This window comes from Amblyomma maculatum, chromosome 6, assembly GCF_055883805.1.
Source record: "Amblyomma maculatum isolate TAMU_Amacu chromosome 6, ASM5588380v1, whole genome shotgun sequence".
In the NCBI taxonomy this organism is placed as follows: Eukaryota; Metazoa; Arthropoda; class Arachnida; order Ixodida; family Ixodidae; genus Amblyomma; species Amblyomma maculatum.
In genome coordinates, this window is record NC_139349.1 from 158,176,097 (window position 1) to 158,184,952 (window position 8,856).

The 8,856-nt window shown below is 44.5% G+C and overlaps 1 pseudogene; it reads left to right on the forward strand.

The window, feature by feature from the left end:
- Positions 1-1,568: 1,568 nt before the first annotated feature.
- Positions 1,569-2,465, forward strand: LOC146187258 (uncharacterized; annotated as a pseudogene).
- The last annotated feature ends 6,391 nt before the right edge of the window (positions 2,466-8,856 follow it).

An 8,856-nucleotide genomic window follows, 5' to 3' on the forward strand; every position in this document is an offset into this window, starting at 1 on the left:
GCTGCTCAACCGCGCAGATATCACGAATCCTGACAAATGGCGGATCTACTCACGGCGCTTTGTATCAGGTATGTAAACAAATACTGCCAACCTCAAGCGCTGAACTTTCCATGGACAAAGAAAAGCACAGAATATAGCGAATGCATCCTTTCAGCCAAGAAAAGAACACACGGGGCGAAGGAGACAGACGCTGGACGAACGCTGAAGCTTCAGCGTTCGTCCCGTGTCTCCTTTCTTCGTCCTTTGTGTGTGTGTGTGTGCGTGTGTGCGTGTGCGTGTGCATGCGTGCGTGTGGTTTTGCGCTGAAAATATGCATTCGTCGTACCAAGACTAACAAACCAATCTTTAAGCCACGTTAACGGAATGTAATGGGTAGCACGTAGCGCAAAGTCGATCGGTGCCTGTTTCAAAATGCTTGACAGAGGGCATGCCTCGCTCATTAAAATGGTTCGAACAGTGCTTCATAGTCGCTCAATTAACAGCTGGTGTTTCGCAAATTGTATATAAATCTAACATATATGCGTCTGTTCTGCATGAACGAAAATTTTCGCGCAGGCTCGCCCGCTGTCCTCTTCGATGTGTGCAATCCGGACTGGGCTCCTTCACTACATCTTGGCTATGACGCAAAACCTGCCAACGAGAGCAGATACAAACAGCTGAAGACGCGGCGAACTCTGCGCGAGCAGGTAGCTCCATCTGGTAAATCAATTAGATGCCTGCATTATGTGTAAAAAGGTGTTCTTGTTGCGATAACACTTTTCTGTTTTTATTTTCTCAGATGAACCAATGAATGCATCAGTCGAGGCACCTGTGGTAGTAGAACCTGCAACCTCAGAACCCGGTATGCACTGTTTACAATATGGTCTGCACTGCCACTCACACTCCATACCTTACCTAACTAGAAGTACCATTGATTGTATGTGCGCTTACAGCTTGCCATTAGCAGTGTTATGTACATATTTTGGCAGCATTTGAACGAAAAGCTGATGTTGAAAACTTCAACCTGTCTAATTTTTGCTTAATTATGCATTTATTGTTTTAATTTTGTGTTTTCCTTTATACAGATGTAATGGACCAACAATATGAAGCAGCTGCAGCGATAGATCAGCCAGTGCTTCTCTTGAAACCTGGTATGTGTTTTCTCCGCATTGCCTGCAATTTTAGTTAAGTGTCACTGATTGTGATGTTATGATTACATTCGAGGTATTGACAGCTATAATGTCAAAAGTTTGGAGCCAAAGGGGTTAGGTTCAAAGTGTGCTTCTGGGCTTATGTAACATAGCTTAAAGTTTCAGAGGACTCGGGATGTTAATTAGTTCCTCTAACTGACAAATATGAAATATTGTGAGTGCATAACGAGCTGTACAGCAAGACTTAGAATGAAACTTCCTGAGATCTTCGATTTTGACAGAGGGTGTGCATACACAGGTAGTACTCAGACAAGGCAGTAATTTTTTCAACTTAATCTTTGCACTAGCCTTGAAACGTCAGGGAAGTATGGGTTTCTGTGATTTAATTTCCTGTCCTTATTTTTTTTGTCTCTTGTAGGTACAGGTTGCCAAACGGACATGACGGCTGCATACATCCAGAAGCTTGAAGAAGAAATCATCAATCTTCGAAATGAGCTACAGAATCCAAAGGAGAACTTCGCAGCAACAAGATTTTCTGAAGATTGTCTTTATGGCAATGATGAGAAAGTTGCATTCTACACAGGGCTACCAACTTTTCTGATGCTTTGCTCATTGTTCAATATTCTCAAAGACCATGCGGCACATTCCTCTAGAAATCTACTCTCGCAGTTTGAAGAAATGGTGATGTTGCTCATGAGAATGAGGCTAGGTCTCCGTACCTAGGACCTCGCTTATCGCTTCAACGTATCACTGCATCAAGAATATGTGAAAAGTGGCTCGATGTCTGCTATGACCGGTTGGCTGTACTTGTACGCTAGCCAGAAAAAAAGGATACTGTAAAGACAATGCCAACAGCATTCATGGAAAATTTTGGTCTGAAAGTGAGAGCGATACTGGATTGTTTTGAGGATTTTATAGAAAAGCCAAGTTCCCTGCTGCCTAGAGCTGAGACATGGTCGTAATATAAGCATCATAGCACGGTTAAATTCCTACTGGAAATCTGCCCGCTAGGCATGGTCACATTTATTTCCTAAGCATTTGATGGCCGAGCAATTGATAAAACGATAACAAAGGAAAGTGGTATTTTGCAGTTTTTAGACAGATGAGATGTTGTGTTAGCAGACAGAGTTTTTAATTTGCTGAGAGTTTCGGAGTGTGCTTTGCCACACTAGCTGTGCCTGCATTTACAAAAGGCAAGCAGCAGCTGTGGAGGGCTGAAGTTGTGCTGTGCATTCACCAACCTATGAAATTCGGTTGTCCCATTCGAATAGTGCGGCAACTTCCTGTTGTGGTGGGCACCTGTATGCATGTGCTGGTCTTTTTTCCAGACATTGAAATAAGGAGGGGGGTTAGGGGGGGAGTCATTTATGGTAGAGGAGACACAGTAACCATTCATGATTTTTTTAAATTCGGTCTTTGATTCTGAATCCATGTTTAACACTGTACACAGACATGGAAAGTTCGTCATGGAGCTTTGATACCAGTCATGACGATTCCCATGACACTGACACATATGTGTAACGTTGAGAGGAAGCGTGCAGAGCGGGTCAGAAAAATAAATCAAGTTAATGACATTCTAGTGCAATTCAAGAAGAAATGGGCAGGGCATGTAGTGCGAAGACAGGACATCGATGGTCGCTTAGGGTAACACAATGGATTCCAAGGGAAGGAAAGCAAAGTAAGTGGAGGCAGAAAGTTAGCTTGGCTTACGAGGTTAAAGAGTTCTCAGGGGTCATTTTGATGCAGCTAGCAGATGACCGGGTTAGTTGCAGTAATATGAGAGATGCCTTCACCCTGCAGTGGGTATAGTCAGGCTGACATTGATGACACGCCTAGATATGAATTTACGTTTGCTGCGCGCAAGAACTAGTTGAATTCGTGCAGCACAGGCACTGTGAAGATCCTTAACGATCACTCGGCAACTAAACTAGTAAAAAAACCTAAACCAAGACTTGACCTTTTTTTTTTCATTACAACCTCAAGGGCCTCCAGATGAGACATTAGATGAGGGGTAATTCTGTTTCCTCATCATCATCATCATCAGCCTTATGCCCACTGCAGGGCGAAGGCCTCTCCTATATTTCTCCAGTTAACCCGGTTCTGTGCTAGCTGCATCCAATTGACCCTTGCGAACTTCTTAACCTCATCCGTCAATCTTTCTGCCGCTTCCTGCTAGCTTTCCTTCCCTTGCAATCCAGTTTGTTACCCTAAGCGACCATCGGTTATCCTCTCTGCGCACTACATGTCCTGCCCATGCCCATTTCTTCTTCCTAATTTCCACTAGAATGTCACTAACTTGAGTTATTTCTCTGACCCACTCTGCAAGCTTCCTATCTCTTAACGTTACCCCTACCATTTTTCGTTCCATAGCCCTCTGAGTTGTCCTCAACTTAAGTAGAACCCTCTTGGTTAGCCTCCACGTTCAGCTCCATATGTGAGTACAGGTAAGATGCAACTGTTGTATACTTTCTTCTTGAGCAACACCGGTAAGGTGCTAGTCATAATCTGTGAGTGCTTGCCAAATGCGCTCCATCCCAATCTTATTCTTGTTGTTATTTCCTTTTCATAGTCCGGATCTGCGGTTACTACCTGTCCTAAGTAGACATATTCGCCTACTACTTAAAGCACTTCGCTACCTAATGTAAAATGCTGTTCCTTCCCGAGGCTGTTGAACATTACCTTAGTATTCTGCATATTGATTTTCAAGCCTACTTTCTTTCCTTTGTACTTTTCTACTTTTGCCGTCTAGGTCATCAATCATTGTTTGCAGTTCATCCCCCGAGTTACTTAGCAAGGCAATGTCATCGGCAAATCGCAGATTACTCTGCGATTACTCAATCTACTCTTATCCCTAACTGCCCCTATTCCAAGTCTCTGAATACTTCCTCTAAGCAAGCTGTGAATAGTAGTTGGGAGATCGTATCTCCTTGCTTAACACATTTCTTTATGAAAATTTTGTTACTTTCTTTATACAGAACTATGGTTGCTGTGCAGCCACTATATATATCTTCCAGCGCTTTCACGTACGGCTCGTCTAGCCCCTGATTTCGCAATGCCTGCTTCACCGCCGAAGTTTCAACTGAGTCCAATGCTTTTTCGTAATCAATGAATGCTATGTATAAGGGCTGGTTGTATTCCGAGCATTTTTTATCACCTAGTTGATGGTATGGATGTGATGGAATGTAGAGTACCGTTTCCGAAAACCTGCTTGATCCTTTGCTTGATTGCAGTCTAAGGTTGTCCTAATTCTACTAGCGATTACCTTAGTAAATACCTTATACGTAACCGAGAGTAAGCTGATTGGTCTGTAATTTTTAAGGTCCTTAGAGTCCCCTTTCTTATGAATGAGGATAATGTTTGCATTCTTCCATGGTTCCCGTATCGTCGATGACATAAGGCACTGCGTATACAGGGTGGCCAGTTTTTCTAGCACGATATCCTTTAGCAAATCTGTAGTTATCTGATCCTCTCCAGCTGATTTCCCCCTTTTCATAGTTTCTAATGCTTTCTTGACCTCGTCCTTCGTCACTGGTGGAACGTCTGACTTTTTCCCTACCGCCAATCTCATTACGGTCCTGACTACTTTGGCTGCTGTACAGATCTGTATAGAACTCCTCGGCTACTTTGACTATCTGTACATATTCGTGATGACGTTGCCCGCCTTGTCGCTTATCGCATACATCTGGTTTTTGCCTATGCCTAACTTTTTCTTTACCGTTTTAAGGCTTCCCCCGTTCTTTACAGCATGCTCAATTTTCTCCATGTTATACTTCCTTATATCGGCCACCTTGCGCTTATTGATTAGCTTTGACATCTCGGCCAATTCTATCTGGTCTGTTGCATTGGATGCTTTCACACTGTAGTGTTTCTTAATCAAATCTTTCGTCTCCTTAGACGGCTTACCGGTATCCTCTCCAACTATCCTACCGCCTACTTCTATAGCGCACTCAGTAATGATATCTCTGAAATTATTGTTCATTGTTTCTAGGGTAATGTCGCCATCCTCGGTTAGAGCTGAATATCTAATCTGGCGCGAGATCCTGAACTCTTCTGCCTTCCCCCTCACCGCTAATTTGTTGATGGATTTCTTTCTTACTAATCTGTTGCGTTCCTCCTTGATATTTAGGCTAATTCGGGACCTCACCATCCTGTGGTCACTGCATCGCACTTTGCCGATTACCTCTACATCTTGCATAATGGCGGGGATTGAACACAGTATAAAGTTCATTTCATTTTTAGTCTCCCCGTTAAGACTTTTCCATGTCCGTTTCCGGTTCTTCCGTTTGCTGAAGAAGCTATTCATGATTCTTAAGTTGTTGCGCTCTGCAAACTCAACTAGTAACTGCCCCCTGCTATTCCTAGAGCCAATGCTATAGTCACCTACAGCCTGGTCTCCTGCCTGCTTTTTGCCTACCTTGGAATTGAAGTCGCCCATTAGTACAGTATACTGCGTCTTTAATTCTCGCATTGCCGATTCTACATCTTCGTAGAAGCTTACAACTGCCTGGTCATCATAGCTACATGTAGGTGCATAGGCCTGTACAACCTTCAGATTAAAGCGCTTATTAGGCCTAATTACAATGCCTACCACCCTCTCATTTATACTATCGAATTCATCTAAATTGCCCGCTGTATACTTATTGACAAGAAAACCTACTCCTAGTTGTCGCCTCTCCGGTCAACCTCGATAACACAGTACACGCCCATCCTTCAATACAGTATATGCCTCAATCGGCCTCCTAACCTCACTAAGTCCTATGACATGCTATTTCATACCCTGTAGGTCCTATAACAGCACTGCTAAACTAGCTTCACTAGCTAGTGTTCTAGCGTTAAACGTTGCCAGGATCAGTTTCCAATTGCGGCCTGTCCAGCGGAGCCAGAAATTCTTAGCACCCGCTGCTGCGTCAGAGGTCTGACCGCCGCCGTGGTCATTTGTTCCGCAGCCGCTGGTGACTGAGGGCCGGGGGTTTTATGGAACTAATCATGACAGGTTGCGGCCAATTACTGCACCAGGGTGGCCAACTCCTGTTCTGGTGAGGGAGTGCGTTGCCGGAGGTGTTCACCGGACTCAGGTCGCACCCAAAACCTGTTTATGGAATTCCATCGACACGCGGATTTTTTGTTTTGTTTTTATCCGGTGGAGAATTGCGTGGCACCGGATTTGAACCCCGGTCCTCTTGCATGCGAGGCGGATGTTCTACAGCTACGCCACCGCTGCAGTTTTCTCAGCTATTTGTAAAGCCTCTTCAGATAACCAGTTTGCTTTCTTGCATTTCTTTTGATTTGGAACTTCCTTAGCAGCAACTTCTTGTATATATCACGAACATCAGTCCACATCTCTTCAGGCTCTATGTCTTCTAGATCTAATTCTTGAAATCGATTCCTTACTTCCACAGCATATTCTGATGGAATTTGATCCAGATCATACCTGAAAGGCCTTCTAGTTCTCTGAGTTTTCCTCAATCGAAGCTTAAATTTGGCAACAAGAACCTGATGATCGGTGCCACAAACCGCCCCAGGCCTTGCTTTTACTGCTTGTATAGATCTTCTTCATCTCTGCCGGCAAAGAATATAATCAATCTGATTCCTGTACAGACCATCCGGTGAAGTCCATGTGTACAGGCGCCTCTTGTGCTGCTGAAAATGAGTATTCGCTATGGTCAGGTTGTTTCCTTGACAAAACTCTACTAGCCTCTGCCCACCTTCATTTCGCTCACCAAGACCGAACTTGCCTGTAATTCCGGATATTTCTTCACTCTCCACCTTAGCATTCCAGTCTCCTATGAGAAAAAGGACGTCTGATGATGGAGTGCGGTCTAAAGGGCACTGGAGGTCAGCATAAAATCTCTCAACGTCAGCTTCTTCAGCAGCAGTGGTTGGTGCATTGACTTGGATAGCTGTTCTTGATTCTTATAGCGGTAACGAAACACCACAGGAAGAAAGATACAAAAGGACAGAAGCGCTTCTGTCCTTTTGTGTCTTCCTGTGGTGTTTCGTCAGCGCTATAAGAATCAAGATCATGTACCAACTAACCCGTCAAAAAGTCCTGCTGCAGGATAGCTGTTATGTTGAAAGAGTGACCTTGGATACGAAGTGAAATAATTCTGTCGTTTTTGGGGTTGTACCATAGCACTGCTTTGCTCATTATTCTGTTTATGTGAGAGCGATCCAATTCCTACTGGATTAGTGCCCACAATAAAAGACATAATGGTCGCCGGAATTAAATTCTCCCATTCGGGTGCACTTGAGCTCGCTGATACCATAGATATCAGCTTTCAATCTGTCCATTTCTCGCTTGACGACAACCAGTTTACCTTGCGTCATAGATCTTATATTCCATGTTGCTATGTGATATATCTCCATGCGAAATTGGGCTTTCCGGTCGCTTCCCGACACATCCACAACAAAGCGTCCTTTTGGCTTTAGCCCAGCCGCTTCATTCGTCCTGGACCTACTAGGAATTGCCCTTTGTTCATCCCCAGTAACATGTGGGACGCCTTCCAACTTGGGTTGCACATCTTCCGGCGCCCTATCATTAATTTGGACAACCCTGCAGTGGCCACAGGATTGGAGGAGGTCAGTTTATATCCCCATTCCAAAGAAAGGCCCTGGCAAAGGTTCTTCCAACTACCGCACGATAGCGCTTATTTCGCATGCTAGCAAGGTGATGTTGAAAATTATCCAAGGTAGGCTGCATCAGTATTTGGATCGGGAGCTTCCGGACGGGCAAGCTGGGTTTCGCAAGGGCAGAGAAACTAGAGACCAGATTGCCAACCTTCGCTGGATCATGGAAAAAGCAAGAGTTCCAGAAACCCATCTACTTCTGCTTTATTGATTATGCGAAGCGTTTATATGCGTAGATCGCAGCAGATTGTTGCAAGCTCTCCAAAAGATGGGAGTCCCAATTCACCCCATCTGTCTCCTCAGGAAGCTGTATGAAGGGCAAGAGGCCACAGTCAGAACTGGGCATGGTCTTACTGGTTGGTTTCCGATTGAGAAAAGAGTGAGGCAAGGCTGCATATTGTCGCCCTGCCTATTTAACCTATATGCTGAGTGCATCATGAGGAAGGCCGGACTGGACGAAGCTGGGTGAAGATTGCTGGAAAACGTATCAACAACCTTAGATATGCGGATGATACCACTTTAGTGGCAGAAAGTGAAGTGGAACTCAAGATACTTCTGCTGCGCGTAGAAGAAGAGAGTGAGACGTTTGGGCTTAAACTGAGCATTAAAAAGAAAAAGATCATCCTGGAGCATCAAAGGAGAAGTGGAAGCTGTGACAGATTTTATCTTCTTGGGCTCCAAGATTACCCCGGAAGGATATTGCACCCATGAAATTAGGAGACGCCTGCTTCTGGGAAAGAGAGCCATGGCTAGCCTTGACCGCCTAGTAAAGAGCAGATACATTAGACTGCCAACCAAATCCGTATAACTCATGCTTTGGTCTTTCCAGTTGTGATGTATGGATGCGAGAGTTGGACTGTGAAGAAGGCTGACAGCCGAATAATTGACGCGTTTTGAATTGTGGTGCTGGCGGAGACTCTTGAGAGTTCCTTGGACTGCGAGAAGATCAAATCAATCGATATTGTCGACCATAAACCCTGACTGCTCATTGGATGGTCAAATTCTAAAGTTAAAGCTTTGGTGATCTGATGGGAAGAGAAGAGTTGCTGGAGAAAGATTTGATGTTGTGAAAGGTTGATGGTCACCGGCGAGGGGGAAG